General features: G+C 44.1%; 1 pseudogene across 1 annotated transcript in view; it reads right to left on the minus strand.

The window, feature by feature from the left end:
- Positions 1 to 18386, minus strand: part of LOC311173822 (large ribosomal subunit protein eL27-like) — a 754061-nt pseudogene that overhangs the window by 374296 nt on the left and 361379 nt on the right. The window lies entirely within an intron of this gene.

Consider the following 18386-nt stretch of genomic DNA (forward strand, 5'->3'; position numbering starts at 1 on the left):
ATACATACACAGGCAGCTCCCTTAGTTTTCATTTAAGCCGTGTGGCATATCGTATGTATCCACAGTTTTACTTATATTTACAAAGACACAGGGGTATTTCTTTGATTCCTCACAAAAACAAGCTCTAGAACTGCTAGAAAGGCAATTCTGCTCACATTGAAATGGTCAGGTGGCTTGTTTCCCTAAACCATACATGTATGGTTTGGGACGGGGAAAGAGGGAAGTCTGTAAAAAGACAAAAAGGGAAAATAAAACATAGGTTGATTACAAAAGTCAAAATTGTAAAAATGAAAAATTACTTAACACCAAATTTTTTCAATGGAGCCAAAGTCAAAATCTTAAAATTGCAAAGAGTTGTCAGCAGAGTTCACATGGTTCTAGGTGGCATAACAAAGGATGGCACAAACTGAAAAGCAAAAACCTTACAAGACTGAAATGAAGAAAAAAAATCCAACTTCTGAGTTCCACAGTAGCCCGCCAGGTAGCCTTAGACACCTACACGCGTCTTGGACCTACACGCTTGGTTTCAAATACCATCTTTTGAGCAACTATGAGAGCAAGGCAACTAGGTAGAACTGCTTCCTCCTACACAGAACAATTTCCACAAAGTCAAGATTCTGAACTAGTGACTGGAAGTGAACTGTACACATGCACACAAAGTCTCCACAAGGTCAAAGCCAGTTTTGCTAATCTAAGGCTCAGAAAAAATACACATAACGAAAACAAGGCGATACACAAACACACTAGGGAAACAAAAACCACATTTGTGCTTAGGGTAGACAGGGCCATGGGGAGGCCATGATTTCCCATAGGGCTGATCAGCCATGGATGGTTTTTTCCCAGTCAGGAAACCAAATGTGCTAGCATGCAACTGAGGGGTACCCAGGGACCCCAAACTATCAAGGAGTACATGCTCTGAAAAGGACTTGGCCATTCATGTGCACAAAGGCAAGGGAAGATGAGAGGAGAAGAAAGCTATTTAAAAAAAAAAAAAAAAGCCCCAAAATTTACCCATTCCTTCGTGGGTAAATGCCCAGCCAAACAGGGTCAGACTGAAGCAGGGCTATCAATGCCTAAAAGTATACCACAAATCTAAGGTGGTACGCTTCTTCTAGTGCAGGACTATAAGAAAGGAGTTAAGCAGGTCTCAAAGAGCTAGGATAAAGAAGATACCACAGCAGGATAATAGCTGCCATTGTCTCTGCCAAGTCCCTCTGTGTCTCTCTTCCACCTGTCTCTGCCAAGTCTCCTTCCCAGCACTACCAGGGTGCAAGTTGGGCCACAGAAGCAAGAGCAGCCAGTCCATGTGCCTTCCATGTTATATTTTCCACCCTGCTCTGCTCCTAGTTCCCAGTAGCTGCCCAGGAAGTCCGGCTGCTGGCATACCAGGGCTTGGAATCCAAGGTGGCTGTATGTGAGTGGAAGCTGGGGGCAGGGAAGGGGCAGGGGCAGGGGACAGGGGGAGGTGCCTCACCTTCCTGAGGTTTACCTGTAATACTAAGATCCCAGGTTATTTCCTTAGGATGATTTCCTAGAAGTAGAATTAAATTAGGTTTAAAGGTACACACACTTCTAACTTTTCTTTTTATTGAGGTATAACTTCTGTAAAGTGCGTACATCTCAGCCTGATGCAATTTTACCCAATTAGCCCCATGCAGACTAAATTTCCACCCCTTTCATGCACCTTCCCAGTCAATGCTTACTCACTCCCTGGGAATAGTCACTGTTACCATCACCAATGAACACTTTTGCCTGTCCTTGAACTTTGAACTTCATATGTATCAATATAGTCTTTTGTATCTAATTTCTTTGTCTCAACATGTGAACTGAACCCACATTGTTGTGCATATTAATAGTCCATTCTTTCCCTCCCCCCACCCCACCCCCAGACAGTGTAGTATTCTTGTTCAAATATACCAAATTTAATCTGCTATTTAGTAAGAATGTGGGTGGTTTCTAATAGTTTGGGGATGTACTAATAAAGCTGTGGTGAACATTCTTGTCCACTTTTTGGTGGACTTGCTCACTCGTCTCTGTTGACTATATACCCCAGGATGGACTTGCTAGTGGATCTGTTTAGGTTTAATAGGTAACTGTCAAAATGGCTTTCCAAAAGGTTGAAGCAATTTCTACACCTACCAGTGATCTGAGTCCCAGTTACTCCCTGTCCCTACCAATATTTAGCATTGTCAGTCTTTGTCATTTTAGCCATTCAGGTGGGTTTGTAGTAGTATCTTCTTGTGGTTTTAATTTGGATATTCACATTTTATATTTGTAGAAAATTCAGAAAATACAAGAATAAGTATCAAGATCTTCTATATCCTACCATCTGCACCCTACCCCCCATAACTTTATTGGATTTGGGGTATGTCCTAAAGTTCTACTTAATTACACCAGCAGTGCATGATGTGTACAATGCACGAGACATAAACCCCTTTTTTTCTGAACTGGGTTCCTTTTTTTTAATTGCTGTCAATTTGTCATTTTGGTGTCTCGTGGTTTTTTTTTTAACATTTCTTTTTTTTTCCTCTTGAGCAAAACATTCAAAAAAGTTTTTACTGCTATTTGTATTACCTTTATGGTAAATTGTTTTATTTTCCTGGATGTAACAGATTTGATCATCATATCTAATAAGAATAACGTTGAGAAAGCAGTTTTCAACATTAGGAATTCCTAACAGACCTGCGTGAACTTACAGATATGCAAACAGATAGAGCAGATATTGTTTCAGATATTATACAACTTTAAAAGGACATGTACTTTAATAATTTCTGTTTTTTTCCCCCCACTAAAGCTCAAGTCATCAGCATAACCAGTAATATTGGGGAAAATGTAAAAATTCATATAATTATTTCCATAAATACCAGACACGAATTCTTCATTGAAATTCTTCCCCAAAGCAATTGAGGTTGCCTCTTTAACATGACAAAAAGGCTCTATTGAAAACCAAAAGTAAAATTACATTTAATGGAGAAACATGAATTATTCCTCTTTGAAATAGGAACAAGACAAGGACACATTATCAGCACTATTTAACTTAGCTCTAAAAATTCTGACAAAGCTTTTTGAGACAAGAAAGAAAGATATACATAAAGAGAGGGAAGAAATAAAGCTATCATGTTTTGTAAATGAAGTGAAAAGCATCTCAGAATTACTAGAGATCATAAATGAAGGCATCAAAGAAAAAAGACATAACAAATTGATTTAGGAGAGTTTTCATCTTTAAAGTAGTGCGTGTCTAACCTTTGTTATTTTCATTTATCCATTTTTTTTCTTTAGTAAAGCTTTATAATTTCATTCCTATAGATACTGCACATTTCTTATTAATTTTTCACAGGTATGAAAATGTTCTTATCACTATTGTGAATGAAATTTTTTGTCATTACATTTACCTTCTTATTCTTAGATGTTTTAAATAAGGCATTTATTATATGCACTAATTATAACAACAGTTGGGATTATCCTTCATTTCTATCACTTACAAGTATCAGCTATTACAATTACTGGTGATGAATATGATGATAGAATCTTGTTTAAGAGTGTTTAGAATTTTCTTTTTCTGACTTTCATTTTGTTAAGTTGTTCCCATTAACTATTGTTCTTTTCCTCTGTTTTCAAGACAGCGTTTTGTGATATCTTGAGCTAGGTAACTGCCTGGGAGGCAGATTAAGGAATTTGGAATTTAGGCAATAAAACAAATCACTGGTCCTTGGCATAACACTAGACCAACTATGAGTTGGTCACAAAATTTTGGTTAAGCAAGGCTTGTCATTTTAGAAATTTGTTGGGTGACTAGTCAGGTTAAGGGCAGTTCATTGTTCTGGTTATGTATTGCTCTGGAACAGACCACCCCAAAACTTAGTGGCTGAAAAGGTGTCAGTTGGTTCTTGACTTAACTATGTAAGTCTTATAGCCTCAGCTCAGAGAGCCCCAGGCAGAGGCAGGGACTAGATGAATGGCATAGAGAGTAGATCTTTTGACTCAATTAGGCTGAATCAATCTTGTCATTGAGTTCCCAAGAAAATTCAATTACAGGTCAAGTGTAGGAAGCCCAGTAATTGTGGCTTAAGCAGCAGAAATGACAGGTGATCGATAGAAGCCTGGGGATGAGTTTGACTTCAAAGCCCCCGAATCCATAATGGGAAGAAGAGCCAGGAGAGTCAGAGGCACATGGAATTGAAGAACTGTCCACTGGGAGCTGCTCCCCACTCAGGGAGAGACAGGCCAAGCCGGGCTTCAGACATGGCCCTTCCTCCCAAGCCTGCCTCCTGAACCACTGCCCTGACTGGAGTCTCCTGGGGCAGAGGCGCTCACCCATGGGAACAGCAGGCCTGTTGGGAGTCTCCAGCACAGTGTCACCAGCCAAGTGCAGTTACATGCGCCCCAGAAATTGTGCTACTTAAGCCAAGGTCTGAGGCTAGGGCTGCAAGCAGTGGCCTCTATAGGGAGACAGAAATCATGATGTGGGATGAGGAAAAGAACATCTTTCCAGGAATCCCTTTAGGAAAAGAACATCTCTCCAGGTCTCCTTTTTCCTGACTAAAGGAAGTATGTGCGCTGCATCGAAGTAACTGCTCTCTCTAGCGGCCATACAAATATTGCAAGTGGGACTTTGTAAGCCAGACACTATCAATAAAAAGATCAATGAATTCCATTGCTTTACAAAACCAAAAACAAACTCAAAATTTTGTGTGGCAAAAACAAACCAGAAATATATTCCACTATAGATCTGTAAGATGTCAGCAGTCGGGGAAAGTGAGTAAAGTGTACATGAGCTGGCTCTTATTTTTTTCATAATTCTATGTGAATCTACAATTATCTCAGAATAATTAAAAATAAGGCACAATGAAAAATAATAAAGTCAAAATACACATAAACTGGGGTAAATAACTGCAACACATGTCACAATCTTAGAGTTCCTCTTCACAATTGAGAAGAGGAAAATCACAAATCTAATAGAAAAAATGAGCAAAGGTTGTGGAGATCGTTAAACAAAAAGAGATATAATAAGTCTTTTTTCCCTAAAGTTTAAGACTGTGATCTTTATTTTATTTTTTTAAAGATTTATTTTTATTTATACAAGAACTGGGGTACAGGCCAGAGGCGTGGGGAGGGGGGCGGTGAGAAGATTCGCCAGAGACAGAGCAGGGAGCAGAACAGGTAGATGGATCGAAGACACTGCTGAGAGGAGCAGCGGACAAGGCAGAAGAGGTCTGCCGCGTCATGTGGGTATCTCCCTGGCCAACCAGGAATCAAACTTGCGCTGCAGAGGTTGCGGACAGCTTCACAGCCCTGCGCTCAACCCACTGTGCCACAGGGGAGGCCTGTAATAAGTCTTCAAATATATGACGTTCAAATTTCCTCAGGAGAGAAATCCAAATAAACACTGTAGTGAGATGCCATTTTTCTACCTAATAGACTAGTGGAAATTCCCTTATCTAAAAGGTGGGCAGGACACTGTTGGTAAGACTTAGGGACCCAGCACCCTTTGCATTTGCTCTCCAACAGAGCAGTGCCACTTCCAGGATAATAGATGTGTGCATAAGACACAGACCTATGTCTCACCGGAAAATGCTTCCTCTTTCTAGCACTATAAAATAGACAGTATGTAAATCTACCCTTCTGTCAATATTGATTGGTCATGCTCCATGGGAACCACTAAAATTGCCCAAGCCCATATGGTTGTTAATTTGAAACAGTTTAGAATTCCCAGAGGACAAGAGGAGATTACCACTTTAGTTAAAAGTTTTGTTTCAAGCTGGAGCACTGGTGTGCACAGACTTACACTACCCTGTTGCATGCAGAACTGGGCTGTAGCATAAGCACTCTCAGAGATGACCCAGAAATTTTAACCCAGAAATTTCCCATTTGAAAGACAATTACTAGCTTACTTTTGGGCATTAATTGAACTGCCCCTAATATTGAATGATATAAAATAATCTTGAATCTGAAATACCATAATGCATTGGGTGATATTAGTGAAAAGCTCTAAAGTGAGGGGGGCCCGGGAAAGCTCCGTGACAAGAGGTAGATGGTTTGTATGGGGACATGATCCGGGGATGCAACGGGTGCTCACCGGCACCCAGTTGCTCACCGTGTCTCTTTTCCCCTAGGACCAACTTTGGAACCACTGGAAGAGTCGCTGGATTTGATGGCCACTTGGTCCACTTGGGTGTTGTGGTGAGAACAGCTTTCTATTAACCAACAGAGAGCTTCTGTGTTTATGGTTGGCAGTTTCTTTTTCCTTTTTCTTTTTTTTTAAGATTTATTGATTTATACAAGAACCAGGGTACAGGCCAGATGTGCGGGAGGGTGAGAGGATTCACCAGAGACAGAGTGGGGAACAGAACAGGCAGACTGACGAAATACACTGCTGAGGGGAGCAGTGGGCGAGACAGGAGAGGTCTGCTGCGCCATGTGGGTATCTTGCCAGAGGGTTGGGGATTGAACCCATGCTGCAGAGGCTGCGGACAGCTTCACAGCGCTGCGCTCAACCGCCTGTGCCACCAGGGAGGCCCATGGATGGCAGTTTCAAGGTGAACAGACGGTATCCTGCTTGGAAGAGCACCAAACTGACTGAAAAAAGTAAAATCAAATCTGCTTATTCAGCTGAATTGCTTGCATGTTTGAGTTTTATCAGTTCACAGGTGGTGGTGAAAGGCGTATGTCAGGCCTTTCAGGCCTATGTAAAACTTGGCTGTTAAAGGGATGCTCATGAGGAGCATGGCTCAAGGGAAACCACTATGGGAACTTAAGGGGGTGCATTAAAATAGGGTGTGTCAGTGCTCACCAGAAGAACTCTCTCCCAGGACTGAAGGTGATTGAAATCAGCAATTGCATTTCCTGGTGTGTTTGCTTGAGGTGTCCAGCTGGGTTCATGGTTATTCTGCAGCAAAGCAGAATATTCCTCTTGCACCCTCCGAGGCATAAAATGCCAATGAGAATGGTTATCTGCCAACAAGAAAGAGATAGCAGGGCCTCCCTGGTGGCGCAATGGCTTAAGACACAGCACTATGAAGCTACTCGCAGCCACTGCAGCATGAGTTCAATACCCAGCCAGGGAGGAGACCCACATGGTGCAGCAGACCTCTCCTGACTCGCCCGCTGCTCCCCTCAGCAGTGTAATTCAGTCAATCTTCCTGTTCTGTTCCCCACTCTATCTCTGGTGAATCCTCTCACCCCCCACAACTCTGGCCTGTACCCCAGTACTTGTATGTATAAATAAATAAATCTTTTTAAAAAAAGAGAGAGAGAGAGCAGGGCCTCCCTGGTGGCGCAGAGGTTAAAGTCTCAGCACTATCAAGCTATCACCAGTCACTACAGCATGAGTTCTATCCCTGTCTGGCCAGGGAGCTGGCCCACATGGCATAGTAGACCGCGCCTGTCTTGCCTGCTGGTCCCCTCAGCAGCGTATTTCAGTAGATTCCCCCTGTTCTGCTCTCCATGCTGTCTTTGGTGAATCCTCTCACTGCTCCGTCCTCCGGCACCTCTGGCCTACAATCCAGTTCTTATATGCATAAATAAATAAAAATAAAACCTTAAAAAAAAAAAAAGGAAAGAGATAGCAAATGGCTACACGTGGGAACCTGGAAGGACTCAACAGTCTGGCCTTTACATATTTGGTGATAGATGCAAATGCTTAAAATACTATAAAAGAATTGAAAGGAAAAATTAAAATACAACAGACATTAATACTCCTTATTGTATTAATGTTTCTCCATGAACAGAAAAAAAAACATAATCGTCAATTTATGAGGAAAAAAAAGAATTGAAAGGGAAAACATTGCTCTTATTTGGCCTGCCAAGGCACATTTCTTCAGACCAAGAGTCTTGGTTTGATTGGAATGTGAAGGAACAATGGAAACGTCTGTTGTCTAAAACAGAAGATAAAGGCTGATGAGTCGGCTCACACACCCTCACAAGTGTGCTCACAGTCAATATGAGGGGCCCAGGGAGAGTCACCACACATAGATTCCTCCACTCTTCTGGAGGATTTGAAGGAAAAGGGGGGAGGGGAAGATGCTGGCACAATTCTACAATTCTTTCCACATCATTTACTTTCTTTTTCCCTATCTATGCAGTGGTCCCAGGCCCCAGGCCCCAGGGCTGTAACTGTGAGTGCCAGAAACAGGGATGATTCCAAATCAAGAGACTGTAGCTATACGTGTACAGTGGCTGGGTCCATCCCAAAGGTGGATATAATGGAGAGGAGAAAAGACAGCTGGGTGTAAAGGAGTAAATAAATGGCTATGCAATGAGGGAAATCCAATATTACACTGACGCCTCAAGAGAGACTCAGCGAGAGACTATGTTGTCTCTTAGATCAGTTACGTGGGATGCCTGAAGAGGTGAAGTTGTACATTCCTGAGACCAGTCCTGCTTCTGGAAGTTGACGAAACTAAGTAGAAGCCTGCAAACCTGAGAGGCCTTGCTCTGAGATACGTTGTGGTTATGTCAAGTGATGATGGGCTGGGCCAATTGTTAATAGTGTGACTGGACTTTGATCATGTGCCAAAATCTTTTGACTCCTATTTTTCAGGTTTTATCTACTGCCATGCTGTCATTGTTGCAATGGTGACCTTGTTAAGATTCAATTACCTTATGTAAACAAGTCTTAGAAAATACTGACACTATAAGAAGCCCAAGCAGCACGGAGCCACTACAAAGAAAGCACAGAGGTCCTCAGCTGAAGCCCAGCTGAGCTACTCCTTTATTGTAATTTCAATAGGGTTTTAGGGAAGGAGATGAGATAAATGGATGTTTAATCGGTCATGTTAAATTCAGTTCTTTCTGCATTCTTCACATGCATACAAATTCCCTCCCACCTCCTTTTATACTCAAGAACTCTCTCTGCACAGAGGCTGCTCCCAGACTCCACATACCCCAGAGCTGGGTTAGCATCCTCCTTACTCTCCAGTGCTTCTTTGAGGAGCTTGCGGTTCAGCCCCACGGCCCCTGGTGAACACGCCAGCCACTCCCCAGCAAGCAGCCTGTCTCCATCAGCTCTCCTCTTCTGGTGACTTGTACATCCCCGCGATCTATGCAGCACTCTGCCTCTTAGTTCCCTGGCCACCCGTGTCACGTGGAGGACACCTCCCTCCTCACCCCTTCACGGGACCAAATGCCAAATGTTTCATCCCCCTGGATTCCCCTACCCCTGAGTCACCAGTCCAGCACCACCTGCTCACAACAGCCCGCGGAGGGGGCTCTCCAGTTTGAAGTTGATCTTCCAAGCTGTTCTCTGCGGCCCTCGCCCCCGACCTCATTCCATGCCCCTTGGGTCCTCACCTCATGAGGACTGCCCAGCACCCACCCCCCAGCTCAGCGTCAGTAGTGCAGTGGTTATCATCCAGCTTCAAGGCGTGGAGCCTGCTCTGTCTGCAGCGCCTCCCACCCTGCCCTCTGTCCAAGTAATCTGGGTCAGGCTGGTTCCACCTTAAGCTCCATGTGACCCTGACCTTGCCAGCCCATCGCTGTGCCAGGTGACTGAGACACTGCGAGTGGACACCTGACCGAAGTCAGGCCAATCAGAGGCTGGAGACTCAACTCGCTCGGAATTTTGTTGAAGCCATTAGGTAAGCGGGTCTTTGCTTGTCGGGGCTTGCGTGTGGGAGGAAGGGAAAGAGGAGGCTCCCGCGGGACAAGGCCAGTCAGAGAGCCCGGCGAAGTCAGACCCGCCAGATACCGAGTCCACTGAGGCTCAAATAAGCCCTCTCCCCTGAGCCTCCAGTTGTAGGAACCAACTGAGGCTTTCTGCCTTCACTTGTGAGGCCTCTTTGCCTCTGCTGAGTCTATCAGGAGAATCTGGTTCAAAACTGGTACGAGAAAGGCGGAGAAACATTTCTCTTAAAAAACAAAAACTTTAGACACAGCCCTACAGCTCCCCCTGGTGGAGAGAACATTGTTTTTCAGAGTCTAGGTAATAGGCCTTCATTTCGTTCTCTACATGTGCCCTTAGTCTGTATACATCCAGGTTAATTTAGATCCTCTTTCCTAGATAAAATATATATATATATATATTATATATATATATAGGGCCTCCCTGGTGGCGCAGGCGGTTCAGCGCAGCGCTGTGAAGCTGTCTGCAGCCTCTGCAGTGCCGGTTCGATCCCCGCCGGCTCCGGAGATGTCCACACGGTGCAGCAGACCTCTCCTGTCTCGCCCGCTGCTCCCCTCAGCAGTGTATTTCAGTTGATCTGCCTGTTCTGTTCCCCACTCTGTCTCTGGTGAATCCTCTCAACCTCCCGTACATCTGGCCTATACCCCGGTTCTTGTATAAATAAATCTTTTTTAAAAATTATGTATATATATACACACACACACTTTTGCACGCACACGCACGCACGCACTCACATACACACATAATTTCTGCACTTTATAACCCTGATCCGAGCCTTTACCTATGAAACTTCGTAGTTTAGAACTATAATCCTAATGAACATATTTCCCCACATCATGCAATCATGCAGTGAATTTGGAATATGCTAGACCATGAGGAATCATTTTTGTACGAATACATATAAAAAAGGAAGACAGGAGAAGAGAAAACCATAACACAATTTAAAAATCCTGTCAAATATCACCTTGTTCCCTTCTGGTTTCAAGGACTGTCCCACACACTCTTCTCTCTTTTCTTACCACATTCCAGGGAAAGGATCAAAGAGAGAAATGCAACAAGGGGGAGTGAGGGGCGGGGAGGAGGAGGAATCCATTTCAGGAAAACAGAAACCTGGAGAGAATGTCAGCAGCAGAGCTATTTGAGGAGATGTGTTTTCTTTTCAGCTGAGCTGTCAAGTGGTCCTGGGCTGAGCGCCCACAAAGGAGGGCTCCCCCACCGAATGTGTGAAAGCCTCCCACAAAACATAGCAGGGCCCCAGCTCTGAGCCAGCAGCCTCTGGGTGGGGCCTTCATTCCAGGCCTGAGGGGTTTTGAGCGGTGCTGTCCTTCCTTCCTTCCTAAGCCAGTGGGGGACTGCCGAGACAGGTGCAGAAGTGAGTGGGTATAGCACCCCAGCAAATTCCAGGGGCCACCTCAGTACAGCCATGTCCAGTTACTGGGCTGGCCGTGTGTGAACGCCCCTGAGATCAGCTGCTAGAGCTGGAGGAGGGGAAGTGGGCAAGAGTGGGCCTGCTCCACTGGGGTCCAGAGGGCAGTGAGCCAGCAGCTCATGGTGCCCTCAGGTCAGCCTTATCCTTGACACTCTGGTGACTGGTCTAGTCCCTGTAGGAAATTTGCCCATTGCCTGTCTCCACTGTCTCCAGATAGCCCACAGCCACAGAGCCAGCCCCCCGCTGTGCTCAGGTGGTGCTGGGGAGGAGGAGAGAGCCCCACAGAGGAAGCAAAAGATAACTTGTGAAGATATCCAAGGAGCCTCCAGTTGTCGCTGGCCTCTGCCACCCCTAAGTGTAAACAAGCAAGGTGGAATCATCTCACAAGTAAGGACCATCAGCATCCTAAAAAAAGGAAGGGTAATTTGGAACGCAGGAAATAGGACTATAATTTTTTTAAAGATTTATTTAGGCATACAAGAACTGGGTTACAGGCCAGAGGTGTGGGGAGTGAGAGGATTCACCAGAGACAGAGCGGGGAACAGAACAGGCAGACTGACTGAAATACACTGCTGAGGGGAGCAGCAGGGGAGACAGGCGAGGTCTGCCTCACCATGTGGCTAGCTCCCTGGCAGGGATCGAACTCGTGCTGCAGTGGCTGCAGATAGCTTCATAGTGCGGTGCTTAACCTCTTGTGCCACCAGGGAAGCCCAGGACTATAATTAAAATACTCAAATTAGCATTCAGTAACATTTATGACAGAATATTGCACTCATAAAAACCAACCCAGTACACAAAAAGTGGTGTGCACACACCGTAGGGTTTTATTCAGTTCATAAGTAGGGATGAAATGTTGAGATGTGACTCACATTGATGAGCCTTGAAAGTATCATCTGAGTGAAATAAGGCAAATTTGGGACAAATATTGTATAGTTCTCCCTACATGAGGCACCCAGGATAGGCAGATTTGTAGAGACAGAAAGTAGAATGGAGGCGAGCAGTGTCTGGTGGGAGGAGGAAGAGAAAGTTTTTGTTTAATGGGTGCAAAACTTTTGTTGGTTATAATGAAAATTTTGGGGGGTAGAGATTGTAGTGATGGTTCTACAACATTGTGAATTTAAAATGATTAAATTGTAAATTTTGTGTTATATATATTTTACTACAATAACTTCCCCTTCTAATAAACCAAACTGTTATAGAAAGAGAGGCACTCAGAGGAAGAGGTTTTAGAGGTTTAGTACATAATGACAAAAACAGAAAACTCAGTAGAAACATAGAAGCAGAGAATAATGGCATGGACGCTGCTTTTAAAACCTCATGACATAGGAGACCAGTCAAGAAACTCTTGTGGAAAACTTGTGAGGACTCTCTTTGGGTTTATGATTTCCCTCCTTGGTAAGTCCCTATTTCCAAACAAAAAATAAGGCCTGGGTGCCTCCCAGGTGGTGCAACGGGTTAAGACACAACACATGAAGATGTCTGCAGCCTCTGCAGCACGAGTTCGATTCCCAGCCAGCCAGGAAGCAACCCACATGGCGCAACAGACCTCCTGACTCTCCCGCTGCTCCCCTCAGCAGTGTACTTAGTTCAATCTGCCTGTTCTGTTCCCCCCTCTGTCTCTGGTGAATCTTCTCACCCCCCACACCTCTGGCCTGTACCCCCGCTCTTATATGCATAAAGAAATAAATCTTTAAAAAAAAAATAAGACCTGTCAACACAAAAGCACAGTGTTCATTTCACAGTACGAAGAAAACAGTCCTTGATCTCAAGACCAAGTGGTAGGGACTAGGGTCCCTAAAAGAAGAAAGGGGAGGAGGGGGGCAGGGCAGCTAAAAGAGACCTTAACTTTTCCTCTGAAGGAAACTAAGCCTGACTCTTTGGGACCTAGGGGACATGGAAAGGGGAAGAGAAAGGGAAGTGTCCAAGAAATCAGGCTCACATGTTCTTGTTTCCTCTTCTTGGTCTGGCACTGGGGAACCCTGATATGGCAGGACCATCCAGATGGGTATGCGAGAGTTCATGGACACAGTCAGGGGTGGGGAGGCTTCAAACCCTGAGGCAGCTGTACCCATCAGGGATTTGAGATGAGGCAGAGGGAGGATGAAGGAGTGGACAAGTCCACTCAAGACCTCTTGTGATTCAGGGCGATGCAGGACCCCCAGCCTGACTCAGTGAGGAGACACCCACCTACTGAGAGAACCCAGAACCAGAAGAGTCCTGGGGTGGCAGAGAAGGGTTTATTGATGGCCATGGGCTTGGAAGGTCATCGGATAGCAGTAGATGCCACGGCATGCCTCATGGGTCCTGTTGTTCCCAGCAGACACCAGCCAGAGACCACACCAGGCCATCTGCTTGGGTGAGGAGCCAGCTGAGACTAGCCACATGGTCGTCCTCCCCCACCTTGCCCAGGTGCCACTTTGGGAAAAGAGATGAATTTGGAAATGACACTATACTCGAAAAGGAATGTCTTATCGGGAGGAGACAGAGATTCCGCTGTCACGTTAATGTGTTTTCTTCTGTTGTCAGTGTGAGAAAGGAAGGAAGAAAAGATCGGTCATGAACATAAAGCATCTCCCTTGTCTGCACATCTGAGTGTGTGTGTGCAAATTTACAACCCTGCTACATAAACATGAAGCAGAATTGAGAACACAGAAATGGTAAAACACGATAAACCAGAGACAATGGTGAGAAAGGAAACCAACAGCACATGTGGTTAAGTCTTAATTGCTGTTCCTGAACATTTCAGAAATTTAGTTTTAAATGTGATTAGAAAGAATAATAAAAATAGAAAAGGCAACATTTAAAAATATATTTTTAATCTGGAACTAAAATTCTACAACTAGATTATTTCAATTATCTGAGGGTGGGTTGGGTATAGACAAAGAAAAGTTTCAAAAACAAGCCAAAGTGAAACCCACAATGGGTGTCACCTCACACCTGTTAGAATAGCTATTATCAAAAATAGAAGAAATAACAAGTGGTTTTGGGGGTGTGGAGAAAAGGGAAACCTGTGCACTGTTGGTGGGAGTGTAAGTTGTACAAGGACTATGGAAAACAGATTCCTCAAAAAGTTAAAAATAGAACAACCATATGATCCAGTAATTCCATGTCTGTGTATTTATCTGAAGGAAACAAAATTTCTCTCTCAAAAATATACCTACAGGGGCCTGCCTGGTGGTGCAAGGGGTTAAGACACAACCTATGAAGCTATCTGCAACCACTGCAGCACGAGTTCGAGTGCTGGCCAGGGAGTTACCCACATGGTGCTGCAGACCTCTCCTGCCTCTCCTGCTGCTCTCCTCAGCAGTATGTTTCAGTCAGTCTGCCTGTTCTGCTCCCCACTCTGTCTCTTGTGAATCCTCTTGCACCCTGCACACCTCTGGCCTGTACCCAAAGCTCTTGTATGCATAAATAAATAAATCTTTTTTTTAAAAAATATATATATACATATACCTACACCTACATGCTCATTGCAACATTATTTATAATAGCCAAGACTTAGTGGGCCTCCACAGTGGCGCAGCGGTTGAGCGCTGGGTTGCGAAGCTGCCCGTAGCCTCTGCAGTGCCGGTTCGATCCCCGGCTGCTCCCCGGCCACCAGAGGAGGGTCCCACATGGCGCGCAGACCTCTCCTGCCGCCTGCTGCTCCCCTCAGCAGTGTACTTCGGTCCTTCTGCCTGCTCTGCTCCCTGCTCTGGCTCTGGTGAATTCGCTCACCCTCCGGCGCTTCTGACTGTACCTAGTACTTGTATAAATAAATAAATAAATCTTTAAAAAAAAAAAAAAAGTCCTTTATAAAAAAAAATAGCCAAGACTTAGAAACAACCTAAGTGTCTATCAGTGGAGGAACAGATAAAGAAAATGGGGCATACAGACACAATGACACAATGCAATATTGTTCAGATATGAAAAGAAGGAAATCCTGTCATTTATGACATGCAATGACCTTGAGGGTGTTATGTTAAGGGAGATAAATCAAATAGAGAAAACCAAATAGGTATGTTCTCATTTACATGTGGAATCTTAAAAATCCCAAGTTTAGAGATACAGAGAACAGATTGGTGGCTACCAGTGGTGGAGTGGGAGCCTACTGACTATAAACAGCCACCGGAGAAACTTGAGGTGTATCTTGTATCTTCGTTGCAGTGGTGGTTACAGGATGCATATATTTATCTTAACCCTATCACACCAAACACTTAATTTGGAGCATTTGTTTGTGAATTATACCTCAATACTTTTTTTTGGGTAAAAATCCCAGAAGAAAGACATTTTTCCTTTCCTTCTAGAGGAGACAAACCAAGATCTTGGGTGGGGGGTGTCCACCTGTAGCTGAGGTTATTTATAGTAGTTGGATTTAAATATAATTCATTACGTAGTGGCTGGCCATAGCTTGATAAAACTGAGACTTAAACCCCTGTGCCACCATGGAGGCCCACAGGCAGTATTTATAACCTCTCCTGAGAAGGTTCATAACATCACTTTTGCCATTATCACAAGCCTACCTAGATTCATAGGGAGGAACTTTGCTTGGCAATGGGAGGCATGTCAGTCATATTGTGTAATGAGGGTTACTGTGGCCATGTTTAGAAATTCAGCTGGACACAGCCTGCCCTCTGACCACAATTTACATTCCTCCCACATGAAAGTACACACCCTCCCTCCCACAAGTCCCTGATATCTCACTCATGACACCATCAACTCAAAGTGGACCAAATAAGGTGCTGGTGCTGATGCAGATGAGGTTGGTTGGGTGCGGTTCACCCATTTTCTGCAGCTCTCAGGATACTTGTCCTGGATTTAAAGTAATTCAGAGTGGTGGCCAAGGGTTCCCCTTGGAATCCAGCATCATAACGTTCTGTTGGCACTGCTGAACAAACTCTGGATGTGCGAAACTAGGGAAAACCTGGATGAATTAACACCCAGAATCTGCCAACACAAGCTGTGGTTGCAACTTTTCCTCTGAAGCTGCCACCCAACAAGCTAGTTCCACGATTTCCACATCACCCCTAAATAAAGATGCTTCATATCAGGAAAAATTCCAAAAGAAATAAACATAAAATGTGGCACTGTAATTTCTTGAAGAAAATACTGGATAATTTGCCTATAAACTTGGTGTAACAAAGGCTTTTAAAATGATGATTTAAGGGCCTCCCCCGGTGGTGCAGCGGTTGAGCGCTGGGCTGGGAAGTTGCCTGCAGCCTCTGCAGCACCGGTTTGATCCCTGGCCACAAGCGAGGGTCCCATACAGCGCAACAGATCTCTCCTGTCTCTCCAGCTGCTCCCCTCAGCAGTGTATTTTGTCAGTCTGCTTGTTCTGTTCCCCGCTCTGGCTCTGGTGAATCCTCTCACCCTCCCACGCTTCTGACTGTACCCAGTGCTTGTATGAATAAATAAATAAATCTTTTTAAAAATAATAATAATTTAAAATCCAAAAAGCATTTTAAAATTTAAAAGACATTTTAAAATATACTTGGGCAAAAACACACATTATAGCCACCAATAAACATATTAACTGGGGTAAATTTTTTTTTTTGCAGATCATATCATAAATGCATAATTGTCTTAACATTTAAAGAAAAGCTCTAAAATTTCTAAAAATCTTAAGGAAAAGACCTGTAACTCAGTGGAAAAGTAAGCAAAGGATATAAACTGACAGTTCTCTGAAAATGACATAATAATGGTTTGAAATTGAAAAATATATTCATACTCATAAGAGAAACACAAATATGAACTACACTAAGATATTTTGTATGGCCCCACCTTTTCTTCCCCCTCCCCTCACCAAATATCAGATTGGAAAGTTAAAAAAATACATGTTGTATTCACTCTGTGGGCAAAGCCAGACTAGACATGGCTGGTGGGAGTGTAAACTGGTATCATCCCCAAAGTGGCAATTTCACATCTATCTTATATACAGATACTCTTTGACCTGGCAATTTATCCCGCCATGTTACTTGTACACATGCAAAATGAAGTCTCTACAAGGTTATTTACTGGTGCAGTGTCAGTAACAGCAAAAACAAGCAAGCAGCAAACAAACAGTTAAACAGGTTACAGTGTCCATTTAGGATACTATGGAACCTATAACCAGTCATCTATGGGACAAGAAATGGAAAGACCTGCAAGATATATATATATTTTTAAGATTTATTTTATTTATTTATGCGTACAAGAACTGGGGTGTAGGCCGGAGGTGGGGGGTGTGTGTGTGTGAGCGGATTCACCAGAGCCAGAGTGTGGAGCAAAACAGGCAGATCCACTGAAATACACTGCTGAGGGGAGCAGCCAGCTGAGACAGGAGAGGTCTGCTGCTGCAGTGGCTGGTGATAGCTCTGGGACTTTAATCCCTGCACCACAGGGAGACCCAAACATGAGGTATTTTATTTTATTTTATTTTATTATTTTTTTTTAGATTTATTTTTATTTATTTATACAAGCACTGGGTACAGTCAGAAGCACGGGAGGGTGAGCGAATTCACCAGAGCCAGAGCGGGGAGCAGAGCAGGCAGAAGGACCGAAGTACACTGCTGAGGGGAGCAGCGGGCGGCAGGAGAGGTCTGCGGGCCATGTGGGACCCTCCTCCAGTGGCCGGGGAGCAGCCGGGGATTGAACCAGCGCTGCAGAGGCTGTGGGCAGCTTCGCAACCCAGCGCTCAACCGCTGCACCACCGGGGAGGCCCAACATGAGGTATTCTAAAGGAGGGAAGCAAATTGTAAATTAGTGCATAAAATGATTTATTTTCTCAGGTAAGCCTTCAAAAAGCTATTAACATTGTCATTTTAGGGTTTTCATATTTATGTATACATTTTTGTATGTTTCAATTTGTACTAGAAACATGTATCAGTTCTGTAATCAGAAAGAACAAAAATAGTGATTTTAAATTTATCAAATAATTTAATAGGGAATAATGATATTTCTATGTTTCTTTCTTGTGTAATAATTCTTTAATGATCACAAACTAAAGTTTAATGGAATCCTGGCTTTGGCCTTTTATTTTTTAGATTCAGTGTTCTTTTCTTTTTTTTTTTTAATAGAGGCATGCTATTTATTTATTTTATTTGTTTGTTTGTTTTGTTTATACATGCACTGGGTACAGTCAGAAGCGCGGGAGGGTGAGAGAATTCACCAGAGCCAGAGCAGGGAGCAGAGCAGGCAGAAGGACCGAAGTACACTGCTGAGGGGAACAGCGGGTGGTGGGACCCTCCTCCGGTGGCCGGCCGGGGAGCAGCCGGGGATCGAACCAGCGCCGCAGAGGCCGCGGGCAGCTTCGGAACCCAGCGCTCAACCACTGCGCCACCGGGGAGGCCCCAGTGTTCTTTTCTAACTCAACTTGAATTA

The sequence above is a fragment of the Talpa europaea genome (assembly GCF_964194135.1).
Source record: "Talpa europaea genome assembly, chromosome: 7".
NCBI lineage: Eukaryota > Metazoa > Chordata > Mammalia > Eulipotyphla > Talpidae > Talpa > Talpa europaea.